Below are 18,121 nucleotides of genomic sequence, written 5' to 3' on the forward strand. Positions count from 1 at the left end.
TCCAACTCTTCAAACCAGTACCTTTCTCTCCCAAGGAGCCTGGTACGTACATAGGTTACATGGCTTATGCTCACCTAAAGCCCGTACAGGTGACGTGTTTCTTTCTTGCACCAAACTGGTCTTGCAAAACTTAATCCTCTTCGAGGGAAGGGAGAAGGTGTTTTCTGATTTCCTGGTATAAATCTAAGTTCGTCCCTTTTTCAGTACCCATATACTTATGTACTTGAGTGGCTCCTTAGGTACTGGGTGCTTTTCCCTGCAAATAAAACCTCTGAAATTCTCACATGATCAAAACCTCCAAACTCCAAATGCCTAGCCCCATTTCAAGGAAATAGCAGAGCCTAGCTTCTTTGGAAAATTTCAGCTTGTGTTAGACATTCTTTAAAGAAATTTATCCAAATTCCCTCACTATCAAAATGCTAGTTGACATTTCTAATACCCCACTCCACTCACTAAGAGTTGAATTAGATATTATTTATTTATTTTGTAATTCCAAAATTCTATAGTTCTAATTTCTTAGAATATTATTTAGGGAAAGTGTTATTCAGTTTTGCTCACTTAAAATTTCAAGAAGGAGATGAAATGTTCAACTTCATAGAAAAAGACTTAAGTGACAAGTAGAAAATGTCTGGGTTGACGTTTTGGTTTTTTGCTTCTAGTTTACAGTTTAAAAATTATTTTAAAAATATGCAAGTAAATATATACATAGCCATTATGAATATTTGCAGTCCAAGTTAACAGCACTGTGTAAAATATTTGGCTTTAATGGCTTTTAAAAGTTCGAACAACTGTAACTTATCTCTCACACAAATTAACAGAGTGACTTAATTATTACTGTATAAAAATAATGAACATATAAGGAAAAAAGTCATGCCTATCCACTGCCCTGTGTTATAAATTCCTACAGTATAACTAGTTTAAATGTGATGGATTAATTAACAGTATAAAGGCAAAACAAATTGGAGGATTGAGGTGTGTGTATTTATATGTACATATGTGTACAGAAAAAAAACTGAGTCAATCATATATAATGGGAATGGCAAGCAACAGATAACTTGGATAATATACTTAGTCTACCCCCAAATACTAAGAAAATAAGAAAAAAGGTCTACAGGGGATTCAGTAAGATCTTCCATGAACATTCATGGACCAGAACACAGTGACAAGGCATGGAAGGATTATGACTGGTGGTAATGGAGCAAGTATCTAACCCAATGAATTCATCAAAGTATAAAAATAAGGGGAAGCCTATTCAGTTTCATTCATGTTAATTTAGGTCGATAAGATAGCGTAATCAAATTTAAAACTGAACTATCATCATAGGATAAAAATACTTCACACAAATCTAGAAAAGGGAACCAAAGTGATGAATTTTTCATTAGTGGCACTTCAAATGAGTTGGAATACATGTGCATATGTATGTGTGTGTGTGTGTGTGTGTCTGTGTGTGTCTGTGTGTGTGTGTGAGAGAGAGAGAGACACACAGACAGACAGACAGACAGACAGAGACAGAGACTGGTTTTTCAAGATAACAGTAAGTGCAGGCAAAATGTATACTGAGTGAGTTTTCTTAGGTGTTACATAGAGTGCTCGATGAGGGACATCACCCAGTTTGCTGCCCTTCTTTCTGTAGAAATCAAGCTGTCACTTTGATTAAGCAATAAATTCACTTAACCAATGAGGAAGACCCTCATTGTCTAGGTTCAATATAGTGCTCGGTGCACAACGTAGAATATATTCCCAAAGGAGTAAAATAGAGAAATCTCATCTTTGCACCAGAGCCTTCTTTCCCAGTGTTAGAATCTCACTTTGTTATTCATAACTGATATTTATCATGATCACGTAGGTAATTCACACTGTGACCATATCATTTTCTTGTGCAAAGAAAATGAATAAAGATACCTATTGGGAGCTATCCTTGTAGAATGTTTATCTCCATGTCTTCTTAACTTTCCTGCTTTCTCCAGGTAGTAAAAGGAATACAGAAAAAAGCTGCATATTGATGACCTCTTCTTTTGACCAGGCCCCTATGTTAGCAGAGCTAAGAAATGTTGTGATAAGAGATTCTGTCCTCCCTCTGACTCACCAGTTGGTACCACTCTCAAAACATGCTAGTTCTGGTGACCCAGAAGAGGTCTCTGCTCCAGACGTGACTCATCTTGGCTAAGGTGATTCCCATAGTCTGAGGAGGCAGCTAGCATCTCTGTTCAAAGGCTGAATTGAATCCTGGTTGAGGATTTTGGTAATTGCTGCACCAGCAACTGCACTGAAAGAATCGTACTAAGCACTGCTGTAAGAGTCTGTTTGTCAGGGAGGGAGAAGACCAGAAGTACCCGTCAGTGTTTGGTGTGGCTCTCAATACTTCCCCCCCCCCGCCCCTTAAATTGAATCTTATGGTAGGATGTCTTTACAAGGGCAAAGGACAAATGTGGGAAAATGTGCACCTATTTATATTTCTGTGCCCTCCCCATTGTCTTATTTTTTTGTTTTCCTCAGTCAAAACCTCCATGAGGGAGTGAAGCTAACAGGAACACCATCAGGATTGTCAGGTGTTTAGCATCATTACCCAAAGAATATTGGTGCTAAGAGATAGGCAATTTAGGTGGTCATTAGCCTGGAATTGTTCAAAGTACTGTTTGATTTCCCAAATGGTGGTTAGTTTATTCTAATCTTTGATTCTTTGGCCAACTCATTATCTATCTGTAATGCCTATCCAACATGGCAGGTAGGTAGATAGATAATTAGGTGTCTTCTCTCGGGGGTCAAGTGATAAGATGGAAGACTAAACATTTTCTTTGATCTTTCAAAACTCTCCAAAAAAGAAATCATGTGCAGGGAAAAACATGTCTGGGTTGAAAGTACAGCTCAACACCGCATCCTGCCCCCACATTCTCATACCTCAGAAACCCTAACCACAAAAATCAATCCCTTAGCAGCTGTGGGGAAGCTCTCTGAATTATTGATGATACGCCAAAGAACTGAGGAACAGAGGAAATAGGACATGCCACTGTGTGAGATCAGTGTGGCACTCATCTAAACCTAAGGGAAGGTACTCAGCATCCCACTGGAGCCAGTTCTCTCCACTCAAAAGTCACTTGGGCTAGAGACGTAAGCTGGTATACCATGAATTGCTTAGCATGGAAGAAAGTTGAGTCACTTTGAGATTCAGCCCTCAGAGAAACTACCCCTAGAGAAGAGGGGGTCAGCAGAAAATAAACAACAGGGGAAAATTAACAAGAAAAAATGGAAATTGCCAAAAATCTCAGGGTAAAGAAACTCAAAGACTTTGAACATGAAGAGATAAATCAACAGAGAAAACATTGACAGCAGAAAGAAATATGGCCTCCAGATCTAGTAAATTCGTTCAAGTATTTATGAGTAAATACACCAAAACAAAGGAAAATGATTCAACACTTGAGAAAGAAGACACTGTGGAATTTGAGGAGAACATGCTGTTCTTGGGAGGTTTAAAAGAAATAGAATTCTGAAAGCAGAATTTATGGCCTGCACAGAAAAAATAATGGCCATAATGGAATGGAATCTGCAATGGCAAATCTCACCAAAGAAAGAAGAGTGATAACAATAAACTATGAATGCAAATATACAGAAGTGAAGGACAATCTAGAGGAAGAGAAAAAATAATAACATTGAAAGAAAATATGCTCACTATGCAAGCAAAACATACTGATCTAGAAGACAGGATATATAGACTCTAAAGATCACAGGTCTACCAGAGAACACGAAAGGAAAACATGAACAAAAACCTTAATGCCATAGTGTCGAAAATAACACAAGAGAATTGCTTAGAACATAGAGAATGATGGTAGAGAATGCTGCTTTTGTCTTTTGCTTTTGAAAAGGACCAGTTATGTCATGGGTGATGTCTTGACTTGTGCCTGAATTGCATTTAAGTGAGGCGGAGTTGAACAGTCATCAGCCTCACTCTCTCTTCCTGAAGCACTGAAGTCCAGTGGCAGGACAAAAATCAAGATGATTGACATTGTTCCAGGATGCAATGGAAGACCTTGGCATCTTTGATATCAGACGAACCTCTAAGCTTTCCACAATGCCTGCTTCAGCTGCCTTCATGGCCATTTGAACAAACTGTTTTCATCCACCTATTCCAGGGAATGGCAGGGAAGTCTTTACATGCTTGGGGTAGATATCCCCCTAACTCATCAACAGGTTTGAGGTCTTCACCCTAGTTTAACACATCTTCCAACGCAGTTTTGTCAGGATGTGACCCCTGCACAAGACTCAACTTGGAGCAGCGGGTGAGAATTGAGTGAAAGTGGACACCAGAAATGAATAAGCAGCCCTTAAAAGGGCTCAGCAAACCCTTCCACTGGAAGTGCTAGTCTTTCATGAACATGCCATATACCCCACAGAGAATGAAATATCAATTGAAGGAATTCACTGATCACTTCCAGAATTAAAAAAAACAAGCCAACCACACAAATCCAAGCCTATAAATTCCAAGACACATAGTAGTTAAATTAATGATTCAATTTGGAAACTAGAAGTTATTGCAAGCAATCAAGAGAAAGGCCATCAAATACAGAGTAAGGGAAATTTGAATAACAAGACTATTCTACACCCTTCAGAAAATATAGGAGGGAATGAGATAATGCATTCCAAAAAGCGATGGAGCTCAAGATTCAGTCCAGGGTGACCTACCCTGCAAATCTGAGCCTATTTATAGATGAAAAAAAGATAGATGTTCAATAATAAAGGGGAATTGCTTTTAAATGCCCCAAACAACAGAAATATAGGAAGGATGAATGAATGTAGTAGCCAAGTATAGCAAAAGCAAGAAAGTCACAGCAGAGAGACCAGTGAAAGACTTTTTTTCCCAAAATGTGAGCATAAAGATAGGGGTGAAGGTAGAAGTCAGGTGGAGGTAACAGTGAAGAGGTGGGCCTGATAGGGTATGAGCCCAAGCCGAGACCCTTGTCCCTTGGACCAAGAGGGTTTTGGTCCCATCTGTCTGAATGACCCCCCAGAAATCCTGACCTTGGGGAGCTCCTTGGATTCCCCTTATTTGATTTAGCATTCTCTTGAGGTCCACATCAGCCAGTCTAGATTGTCTGGCCTACCGGCCACTCCCATCAGGATCTTCCCTAAATTTGATCTACATTCCAGGCTGACCTTACCTATCAAGACCATCCCTGGAGACACTTGGATTCTTCTCTCAGTCTTTTCTGTATTTAAGTACCATCTTGCCTCCATGAAGGCACTCAGACTTAATCCAGCACAGACTCTATCTAGCTGGGATTCTATCTGGTCCACTTGTTAATATAAGCATGACAAATGTTTAGACTCCTAAGAGTCAACCCAGTATGGCAAATCTTTAAAAAACTTTGTTTTTTAAAGCCTTGTGTCAGATTCATTCGAGCAGGACCCAGTGTGTCGGTATTTTGGGATCCCCAGCACCCCAAACCTCAACAGGCCTGGGCCATTATGGACAGAACCTGGCGACACCCTGCTTAGAGGGGAATCAGTGCTTTTTGTAGGACTATATTAAAACACGGGAGGGGAATGAAAGGGGAAGAGGGGAGCAAGAGAACAGAGGGTGAGGTGGGTGAGGTTAGTAATAAGAGGAAGTTGACTCTGGTGGTCTCCCCAAACCTGCAGAGGATTGGGTGAAGAAGTGAGGAGAAGGATGGAGAAAGGGGAAGGAAAGGAGGGAATCCTTGCTTTAGCAGTGGGAGGGGATTCCAGGGAGGGAGGCTTCTTTGGATGAAGAGAAATGTTTTGTGAAGGAAGATGGGAACTTTGTGTTGCATGTGCTTTAGGTGATTTGGTGTTTGGAAAAAAAAACACTTATCTTTCAGGATGGAAGAAACTGGATATTCTGGGGGCAGCTGGTGTCTGGGAGACTGGGAGAGCAGGGATCCAGGGAGAAGATTTTGAAGCAAACAGAGAAAAGGTAACTAGGGTGAAGGTATAGATCAATGTTGGGTTGCATAGTTAGGTTTGTAGTGGGGAGTTAGGGTGGCATCCTACCTGAGGCTATATCTTTGTCACATGAAGGAAGTGACTTTGTTCTGGGAGGGAGGCATAATGGAAAAGGGAAATCCTTGGGGCAAGTTCTGCAAGGCAGTGGCAGAAACTTCCAAGAGTGGAGAGGCCAAAATGAATACCTTAGAAGTTATGATCTTGGAGGGAATACATAGGAGAGGGAAGGAGGGGGAGAAAAAGAGGAGAGGGAAAGTAGCCAGGAAACACTGAGAAATGGAGAATAAAGAGAGTAAAAGATACTTGCTCTGGAAAGGGATGCAAAAAATTAAATAAAAATTGCAATGTATATATATAGAGAGAGATTTCAAACAAGTATTAAAAGGCAGGAATAGTTAACACATCTTTTATAGACCAAATATAATTAAAAATACTACCAAAATTAACTTACATATTCATTGCTGAACTAATCAAATTACAAAGGGAATACTATATAGAACTTGATAAAATAATTTTATAAATCATATGAAAAATCAAAGATCTATAATATCAAGAAAAATGAGGAAAAGAAGTAGTGATAAGGAGAAAATGGCACTTCCATGTGTCAAACCATGTTATAAACAGCCACCATCAAAATAATTTGGCATTGGTTAAAAAATAGAGAGTTTGATAAGCAGAACAGGCTAGAAAATGGAGAATCAGGAACAATACAACTCAATTGCCTATTGTTTGATAAAGTGAGATACAACTTATCTAATAAAACACTCTTCTTTAGATAAAAATCTACTGGGAAAACCGAAAAGCAGTCTGGCAAGAATTAGACTTTGATCAATGCTTCATACCACATTTCACAATTCATCTAAGTGGATACATAACCTTAATGTTAAAGATCTTACTGCAAAAAAATAGAAGAGAAACATGTCATATGCCTCTCACAATTATGAATAGGAGATATCTTCTTAAACAAACTAGATAGAGGCAATTACAAAAGATAAAACATAACCTTGATTACTGGAAACTGAAACTTCTACACATAAAATAAGAAGAGGAGTCACTGAATGGGGAAAAAATGTTTTTGTATCAAATTTCTCTGATAAGTGTTTGCTATCCAAGACATATAAATAATTAATCAATTTATATAAAATTAGTAACCATTTCCCAATAAATAAAAATGGTTGAAGAATATGAACACATTGTTCTCAAAAGAGAAATTGCAAAGTACTTATGACATGACAGAATGCTCCAAATCGCTAATAATAAAAGAAATTCAAGTCAAAGTAATCCTGGGGTTTACCTCACCCAGCAATTTGGTAAAGATGACCAAACATGGCAGTGTTAGAGGGGTTGTGGAACAGTAAGAACACATACATTGTACTTGGTTCTGTAATATGGTATAACTATTTGGGATATCAGTTTTATTTCATTTTCAGTTCTTAGTTCTCTCTCTCTTTTCTTACCCTCTTCCACCTATTGAGAAGACAAGAAAAACAAAACCTTTTACAAATTTGTATAATGATAAATAACAGATTCCCAAATTAGCCATGTCCAAAAAGAAAAAAGAAAAGTAAGAGAAAGAATGAAATGGAGACATGCTGAGTGCATCATTTTTCTTTGTAGAAGTGGATAGCATGTTTCATTATGAGTTCTTTGAAGTTGTGGTTGGCCATTGTGATGTAGCTATAAAGGTGCCATAAGGGCTGAGTTGCCCTTTCTCTGGTTTATCTTCTAAAGGTGCCCTAAAATCTCTTGATACCAAGGTGCCCTAAGAATTGAGTTACTCTTTCTCTGGTGCCCTAAAGTTTCCCTTTATTTTGAAATACCATAAAACTTACCAGGCCATAAAACTCCTTGTCTCCCTCCCTCCCTATCCTGGGTCATAAGATTCCCTTGTCTCCCTTATCTTGTGTCATTCATCATCCTCATCCTGTGTCCTATCTTTCAAGACTTATCATCTCCCTAAATCTCCAACCCCCATAAGAAACCCTAAAATCATCCTACAAACTGTACAGTTTTCTGTCTACATGAGTCTGATTCTTTTCCTATATCAGTGCCTTTGTTTAGCTCCTTGCTAAAATCTCAGGCCCACTACTTTTGTGTCAATAAAGCTCCCATTGGCTAAAGAGAAGGTCTAAGTGAATTCTTTCAAATCTGAACCAGCTCTCCCAACTCCAACCTCAACAATTATGTTGAACGGTTACTATTTTTTTTTCTCCTGGTTCTGCTGAACTCATTTTGTATTAAGTTCATAAAAGTCTTTCCAGGCAGAATCATTTTGGAAAGTAATTTGGAATTATGTAAATAATGTGACCAAAATACCTGTACCCTTTGAACCAGAGACTTCATTACTAGGCTTATCCCTCAAGGAAGCTATTACTAAGAAGAAAGTCCTGGTATTCAACAAAATATTTATAGCAGCACTTTTTATGATGGCAAAGGACTGGAAACACAGTAGATGTCCATTGATTGGGGAATGGCTAAACAAGTTGTGGCACATAAATTTAATCATGTGATCCCAGTAATGTAATCAAATATTACTGTGATGGAAGAAATTATGTGTGTAATGAATATAGAGAAGCATGGCAAAATCTATACGAACTGATATAGAGTAAAGAAAGCAGAGCCAAGAAAACAATACACACAGAAACTACAATGTAAATAGAAAGAATAACCATGTACCAAAAAATCAAAAGTGAATGTAATGAAATTATGAAGATCAAGTAGAGTTTGAATGAAAAGTTATGAGATCCACCCCAACCCACACATTTATGGAAATGGGAGGTCTACAGGTTTTATGTGTTGCATATACTTTCAGACTTCTATATATTGATCACATACCCTTTGTTATCTTGGATGGCTCTCTAGGAAGGGGCATAAGAAGAATACTAGAGATAACCATGATTATGTAAGAAACAAGACAACAATAAAAACTCATTTTAAAAGGTACCTGATGTGTACACAGCACTCTTCTGGGTGCTGAGTAACACATAAAGTTTTAATAAGACCAGGTCCCAGACTTCATGGAGCTTATAATCTAATTAGGGGAAATTACAAATATATTAATATCATATATTATTTTTATTAGAGTGCAAGCAAACCAAATAGATGTGACCAATGTGTTATATGAATTTAAAAGAAGGAAAGGTCATTATCGATCATGGGGAGCAAAGAAGGTTTCCTGGAGAGGGTGAGATTTAAATTGGTCCTTAATAGATAGATAGGAATTCTAAAAGAATTGGAGGGAGCTCATTTCAGGCATAAGGAAGAGCTTGAAACAAGTCAGGTAAGAAAGATTGCACAGGACTGTAGAAGCAACAATGAATAGTTCTACCCTTTGGGTGGAAGGTAGCATATATGGAGGGGAGGTAGTATAAGTTTATAAATGTAGCATAGTACAAAATTGCAGAGAATCTTGATTATCACACATGGGCAAAGGTTCAATAGAAGGTAAGAGGTGTGATCTTTTCTTGATATGGAGTTATCGAAATGTTTTAATCAGAAGAGTAACTTGCCCAGAAAGGTATGTGTGAGCCACAGAGAGGAGGATTAAATACTAGATTGAAGATTTTGTATTTTATTATAGAGGTAATAGAGTCACTAAACATTTTTGAGAAGAGGAGAGACGTAGTCAGAGATGTGTTTTATGAAGTTCATTTTGGCATCTATCTGTATGGAGGACAGGTTGAAAATGGCAGAGATTGGAAACAGGAAGACCAGTGGAAATCTATTACAGTAAGCCAAGAGGGGAGAGGTAAGAGCTTTAGAAAGGGCAGTGGCTAAATGAAGTTCATTTTGGCATCTGTATATAAGATAGGTTGAAGATGGCAGAGACTGGAAACAGGAAGACCAGTGGGAATCTATTCCAGTAAGCCAGGAGGGGAGGGGTGAGAACTTTAAGAAAGGTAGTGGCTATTTGAAATGAGAGAAGTAGATGACTGTGGGAAACTTTGTGGAAGTAGCATTAATAAAACTTGATGACTAATGGGACATAGGCAAGAGGGAGAAGGAAGAGTCAATTTTTAAGGTGATTAGTGTTGGTGCCTGCACAGAAATAGGAAGATATGGGGGAGGGATGAGTTTGAAAGTAAAATATGAGTTTTGTTTTGAAGATATCAAATTTGAGATGCCGATTGAACATGCAGGTAGAGATCTGAAGTAGGCAATTGTAAATCAGATCTGATGAGATATTTTAATAAATATTCATTGCCTTACTGACATGTGACCTCTCACTAGTAGCTTATCTCTTTTAGCATCAATTTTCTCATCTGTTAAATGAGATAATAGCATCTATATTACCCAAATGAAATAATATGTGTAAAATAGGGCATAGGGAACAAGCCTTACAATGCTGCAAAAAAAAAGTGTTCTTATTATTTTTGAGAATGAATAATAATAACTCATTTACATGAAAAACGAAGCGATATTAAGATTGAATATATCAATTTGGGAATCACATGCATTGATATAATTGAAATGATGGGAACTGATGATATCACAAAAGGAGATGAGGTAGATAGGAAAGAGGTCTCAGGACAAAACCTAGGCAGAATCCCATACTTGGCAATGGTGGTTGTAGGTCAAGATACTGGTCTAATAAAGGAGACTGAGATGATGTGAGGACTAAGAGAGAACTTTACTATAAAATCCAAAGAAGCAGAGAGGAGTAGTAGGAAGGAGTAGGAGGTTGAAAGTGTCAAAAACTTCAAAGAAATCAAGTAGAAAGATAATGGAGAAAAATTCATGGAATTTAGCCATTAACAGGTTATTGGTAATCTTGGAGAGAACAGTTTTAGTTAACAAATGGGATCAGATGTCAGACCAAAAGGAATTGAGAAGTAAGTGGGAGGTGAGGAAGTGGAGGCAAGATGTTCAGATGACCCTTTCTAAGGACTTTAACTATCAAAGGGAGAAGTAGGCATTAGCTATTCCTCAACTGACAGGTAGCCACTTAAAAAAAAAAAACACCTACAACAAAAAGTGCTGCTACCAATATTTTTGTACATATGGGTCATTTCTATCTTTATTTTATCTCATGGTGGAATAAACAGTTTAGTGATATTTTAGGTATAGAACAAAGAGGTCTGCTCCCCTTCTAATTCTAATTGCATTGATTTTGCTTGTGCAAAAGTTTTAATTTGATATGGTCAAAATTGTTTGTTTTTATCTACTATTTTCCTCTTTCCTTTGTTTGATCAAGAGTTTTATTATACGTTCTTGTGAAAGGTATCTCTTCCTCTCCTCCTCTAATCTGTTTATGATATATCCTTTTGTTCCTAGTCATGTTTGCATTTGGAGCTTATAATGATATATAGTTTAAGATGTGGATCTAAGCCTAATTTCTTCCAGATTGCTTTCAAGTTTTCCCAGAAGGTTTTGGCAAATAGTGAGTCCTTGCCCCAGTAGCTGGAGTTGTTATTACCCCCTTGCTTCTCATCAAACATAATTATTATGTTTGATTGCTTTTGAATTTTCTGTACCTAATATGTTCCACTGATCAATTTTTCCATTTTAAACTAACACCAAATGATTATGACTTTGTATAGTTCAAGTACTGATGCCACCATGCCACCTGCCCAATTTTTCATTATTTTCCTTGAGATTCATGTCTTCATCTTCTTCCAGAATAATTTTGTTCTTTAATGATTCTATAAAATAACCTTTTGATATTTCAATCGGTATGGTACTGACTATAAATTAACTGAGCTAGTATTACCATTTTCATCAGATTGGCAAATAAAGTTCTCTGAGTAAATAATTATGTCACATGCAAAAAGTGATAATTTTGTTTCATCTTTACCTATGCTTATGTCTTCAACTTCTTTTTTTCTCCATTTTCTATAGGCATCCTTAATTTACCTCTGATATTATTTGAAAGATCTCTAGTGTTCCTTGGTGTAGTTCTTTTTGAATAAGATATACTCTTTCATTGCCTGACAGAGATATCTGCAAGACAATAGAGAAGCAAATATCTGTCCCAAATACTCCAAATTTTTAAAAGAATACATTATTCAAAAAGGATGGTAGATTCTTGAGACTCTAAGTCAATGAACAAAGTGTTCAAACTGGGAACTATTAAAATAGTAGTTTGTAAGCATTTAGAAAATGAAGTGGTAATCATTGAGATCCACCATGAGTCCATCAAGGGCAAGTCATACCAGATCTACCTTGTGTACTTCTATTTTATTTTTTTTAACAAAGTAATTAGACTAGAATATCAGGCAATGATACTTTTAGTACATATTTGTTTCAACAAAATATCTGATGAAGTCTTTCCTAATGCCCTTGTGGACAAATCAGACAGACGTGAGCTCAGATAGTATCAGAATTAGTTGGATTTGGAACCTGTTAAATGAATGAACCTAAAGAGTAATGGTTTGTGTTTCAGTTTCAATCTGGATGTAGATTGTAGTTGAGTATCTTAGGGTTTTGTCCTTAGCCATGTTCTGTTAAACATTTATTTTTGCTGACTTTGATGAAGTCTCCTAAATGGAATGTATATCAAATTTATGTGTTTCATGATGCTGGAAGGGACAACAGAATTGGGATAAAAAAGTATACATGTTAAATAATAGACTAAAAAAGATGAAACAATAAACATAGATATAAAGTTCAAAACTTTGGTTCAGAACTATATAAATATAAGAAATTGACTAGAAAAAATCTGTATGAAAAGGAACTAGGAGTTGTATTGGTTCACAATATCGGTGGGTCAACAGTGTGACATGTCGATCCAAAAAAGATTTGAATTCTTAGGGAAAAAAATTTCTGAAGTAAGGGAAAGGAATTTTGATGGAATTCTCCCTGGGTAAACTACTCTATGAATATGATAGGACTTGTTTTTTCCCTTGGTGTCACATTTTGGCAAACCAGAGAATATCCTTTGGAGTCTGGACAGTATGAATAAATGAAAGAGCCATTATTAAAAATGATCTGCTATGTGCCAGCACTGTGATGATGAAGACATTAGAAGTTTATTTAGCTTGGAAAAGAGAAGATGTCAGAGGAGATATGATCACAATCTTTAAGCATTTGAAAGACTGTTGCCCTATGGCAGAAACATTAGACTTGGTTCCGTTCAACCCAAGAAGACAGAATTAGGCTCAACAGATGGAAGTTGCAGAGAGGCAGATTTCCACTCAAAGTAAGGTAAAGCTTCCTCCTTAATTATTCCTAAAGTATAATGGGCTCCATTTGGTGGTTGTGAATTCTTCATTCCTGGAGGTCTTCAAGCAGAGACTGCATGACCATTTATTGGGAATATTGAAAAGGGAACTCCTATTCAGACATGAGCTGCATTAAATGATATCTGAGCTCTCTCCAAACTCTGGCATTCCATGAATGCTCCCAGACACTTTACTGTTTTATATATACCTTCAGTCTGATACTAAATGTAGTGGCACCCAATGAGGGTCTTAAGTTGAATGAACCTTTCACTGAAAACCTCACAGAGTGCCAAGCTCTATTCATCATCTATAGTCAGAATAGCACAGGCATGCCCAGAAGGCATACTGGGTTGTGTGGAACTTTATTTACCCTTTTATTAATTACCCCACTACATATATCTGACTTCCCAACTGAACTGTTTTAGCTTTTTTTTCTCCATAGAAGTGCCTGTCCTACTGGCTTATTCCATAATTTTGCTATATCATTTGTTAAAAGAGGGGATTAAACTAAGTGATCTCTAAGGTTTCTTCTTGTTGTAAAATTTTATGATTCTGTGATTCACTTATCCATTGTGTAATTTCTAATTGTTGCTCTTTCTGCTGATATGTTGTCCTTTTCTATTTTTTCCTTTCATATCTATTCCCTTTCTCTTCATGCCTCCCTTTCCTATAATTCCCCCTCCCCAGTATATGGACCTAGTACAGCTTAACTCTTGCATCCATTGGAAACCTGAGAGCATTCCTTGCTCTGGATGAATGGTCAGCTGATGAGTCACCTCATTTTATCTCCAAGAACATGTAATTATCTATGTAATTATAGCATGTAATTAATTACTTTTGTTGCTGAGTATGTTCACAAGCTTTTTTTGGTTATTTGTGAATCCAAAAATTCTAACTTAAGGTAACTATTTTGAAAGGTTGAAGGTACTGATATGCCTAAGATCTAGGGACCCTCAAGCTCTAGGCTTATGTGAACCTGGGTACCAATCTTAGGGGAGACCTAAGAAGATAATTTTCTCTACCTTATTTTGCCTTCACTCAGAGTTTGCTGAAAAAAACCTCTGACCATTGTAGGAGTAATATCTCTGAAGAGAGCTCCAAACCAAACTTCACTTCACTGAATCAGCTCAAAGTGTCTTCAAGACCTATCTCTGTTTAATAGTATTCTCTTGTTTTGGCTAAGTAAATCTCTTTTTGTTGACTGATAGATGACCAACGAGTATTTTATTTTGTTCTAATTTAAAACTTGAAGTACCAGGGGACTGTCTTAAGTCAGACCCAGCCCAGAACATCAGTTTTCCACAAATGTGATGGTTAAGAGTCCTCAGCTTCCACATGGTTACAAAAACCAGAAAATGCAGAAGATTCAAAGGACATGAAGGAGCTTAAACAAAGGAAGAAAAACATACTGGGACTCACAATAACCCACAAAAAAAATTCTTCCTTTCTGGTGGATACTATTTTTCCGAAGGATCCTGAAATCCTTCTGCTCCAGTTCTACCCCATAGTTTACAAGGAAGTTGGGGCTGTCATTGAAACAACATCCTGACAGACACCATAGTGGGACCCCTTAGACTTGTAGTGCCCCTATGTGATTTGGACCCCCACTTGAAGAATTACACACATCCTGAAGGTATTATCCAGGTAATCCCCTTCCCTTTGGATCTACACTGCCATAAATAAATCAAGTTCTTTTGCTTCCCTATGTCATAAATATAGTCCTTTATTGATTTTCCCAGCTGTAATTGCTACATAATTCTTTTCTCTCATGAAGGACGTTGCTTAGGAAATTCATCTTCCCTGGTCACAAATCCAAACACCAGACTCTCAAAGCCACTGTGTCCAGAAAATCCTCCTTCTCTAACTGGGAGATAAGGGTTCAGGAATGATATTCCATGGAGTTGCCTTTCTGGTGTAGAAGTGAGCACGTACAACTCCCATGTGTTTCTCCTATCACTGTGCTGGCTGCTTCTATCTCTCAGACTGGGAAAGTCAGGTCACTGACTTTAGAAGGAAGAAATAATGGTGTCCATTTGTCCATCCATTGGGGAAAACAAAAACAACGACAATGTTGCTTTAGTATGCTGACTGCCAGGGATGAATGGTTGTAAAGGGTACACAAGGAAGGACAGGGCAGGGTATTGTATTCAGTTTCCAGGATTTAGTTGGTAGAAAGATTTGGGAAGCTTTTTGACAAGAGTATTGTCTGATTTTCGGATCTCTGATCCAGAGATTGAGGTGTTCTAGGAAAAGCGTGATGAGTGAAAGAGTAACCAAGAGCAAATTGTTTCAAACTCTCGAGGAGCATTTTATTTTGTTTATATACTCTCCTTCCGTCCAGTTCAGTAAATATTTATTATTCTCTAGATGAGGCACTGTGTTGGGCAGTAGCAATAGAGCAATAGCTATGGCACAGCCTCTGCTCTCAAGAAATTTAGAATTCAATGGATTGGCCTTTGTTAAAGTATTCCCTTCTACAGTTTGGATTTGTGATTTCCATAAATTTTTGCATAAAGCATTCACAAAGAAGATAATTGCACAGTTGAGAGATTTTTCTAAAATTTTCGGATAATTTGTTGATTCAAGTTCATTGAGTTCTTCTTAAATAGTAGTAATTGATCATCTGTTTGGAAGGTAACTTAATGACAGCTAAGAATTAGACTCTGAACTACACAATTAATCTTTTATTATCCATTTGCTCGTTTGTGCATGGTTTGTGTGTGTGTGGGGGGAGGGTTATGATATATTTCAATCTAGTTGAAATAGCATTTTTCTAATTCCATCAGCCTTCTATTTGATGGACTTTAAGAACCCCAGAACTTCTTAGTGCTCAGTAATCTATAGCATATTGGTAATTTTCCCTCCTTGTGTTCATGATTATGAAATGCTAAATAGACTGTGATTGTGTCAATATGAAGCCATCAGCTTTATTGGGTTTTCTTTTTAGCTGTAGTGCTACAAAATGAATCAGATCAATTACGTGACAATCCAAAATAAATCTTAAATGTTGTCAAACTGACTTAGCTGGCCATGCTGTAGCCAAGTTCTTTTCATGTCATTGATGTCATTTAAATCTCTGTAATTTATCCTTTAAATGATCAACTTGGTTTTGAAATGTAATTCCTGCCAACCTATATTTCATTCTGTACTTGACAACTTGAACTGTCTCACTTTTTCATCCTTGCATGTCACTAAAAATAGATAATTTTTTTTGAGGTATTTAACCAACAATGTTCATCTCTTAGGAGTGGAATTACCAAATTACCAAGCATCAACTCTCAAGAGAATCTGATTGCTTTATTGCATTTATCTAGGCATATATAGGATGTTTGTTTATCAGTTAAGAATTTAATCTCATATTTACTAGTTTATAGGTATCTAATATAAAACAAGTCTTAGTATTTATGAAATTTATTTCTTGCTGTCTTTCAGCAGAGAATTTTGAAATATCTTTCATTTGTTAGGCTAAAATCATTCTTAAACTTATGGAGGAAAACTTCATTGATTTTTTCCCCCATTAGTTAAGAATTTATGATTGCTTGGAAAGATTTTAAAATTTAGCCTTGCTTTGTGTATGGGGCAAATTAAAACAATAGAATCAGAGTCTGAAAGGATCTTAGAGTTCCTTCACCCAGTCTTCCACTCACTGAAGGAATCTCTTCTATAATATTCCAGACAGGTGGTTATACAAGTACCTGGATATGTCCAGTGATGGAAAGTTTTCCATTTCCATTTTATTGCTGGGCAACTCTAATTATTAGTTTTCTTTATTTTGAATTCAAATATGCCTCACTGTAATTGTAAACATTGCTCCTAATTCTGCCTTCTGGGGCTGTACAGAATGAATTGACTCCCTCTTTCCCATGTCAGTAGTCTTTCAAATACTGGAAGACAACCATCATGTTTCCTTAAGCTTTTTTTTTTTAAATCTCTACTACAACCAGTTTTCATTTCAAATACATAGAGATGGAAAGAATTTTAGATATAACTTAGTCTAATCTTTTTATTTTACAAATGAGTAAATTAAGACTCGGGAAAATTGAATGACTACCCAAAATCACAGACCTAATTAGTAGAGGAGTGGGAATTAAAATCCAGTGAAACCCAGTGCTCTTTCCACTGAACTTTATTATCTTATTTATTTAAAATGCTCAAGTGGAACTATGACTTCACCTACCTATTATGACTTTTCCATGTCTGTCAATACTGTCCTATTCCACCCATTGGACTGGGGTGAAGGTGGGGAACCTTCCTTGCTTCCTTCTGACATCTCATGGATAGTAGTAGAGTGCAAGGACTGTTCATTATTGTTTTCCACATGTGAGTGGTGCATCGTTTTTGATTACCCATTTCCTGTGATTTCTCAAGCTAGCATGAGTTAGCCCTTGGGTTCTCAAAGACTACTGTATTAGAAAATAGCATCTTAAGGGATCTACCATTCTGGAAATGCTTGGGCTGTAGTCCTGTTACTGACTGAATCTGCTCTCTGAGGACCAGCCTACCTAAGTACTATACAAAAATCCTTACCACTAGAAAGGCTAGCTGGTAACTTGGCGATAAAATCTTTGGACATGGAGACGGCCATATAATCTGGATCCATTGGCGCAGGAACTGGTAATTCCTGCTACTGAGGGAGGCTGAGGCTGGCAGATGTCTTGAGTTTAGGAGTTCTGTTCTGCAGTTGGGCTAAAGCCAATTGGATGTCTGCTTTAAGTCTGGTGACTCATTGTGAGCCCCTGGGAGGACTTCCAGGCTGCCTTGGGAAGGGTAAAGCAGCCCAGGTAGGAAGCACAGTGGGTCAAAACTTTCCTGTGTATCAGAGGTGGGACTAGGCTGTAAGTGGATGCTAGATTTTCAGCTTGGGTGAGAAAAAGGAGAAAGAAAAGGAAAAATCAATTGCCTTATTTATTACTCTAAAACAGTTACTGAGACATTGCTAACATGCTTTCCTTCCTCCAAATACCCTTATGCACTTTAGAAACATCATTTAGGTACTTTCTTGA

The sequence above is a fragment of the Notamacropus eugenii genome, chromosome 1 (assembly GCF_028372415.1).
Source record: "Notamacropus eugenii isolate mMacEug1 chromosome 1, mMacEug1.pri_v2, whole genome shotgun sequence".
Classification (NCBI taxonomy): Eukaryota; Metazoa; Chordata; class Mammalia; order Diprotodontia; family Macropodidae; genus Notamacropus; species Notamacropus eugenii.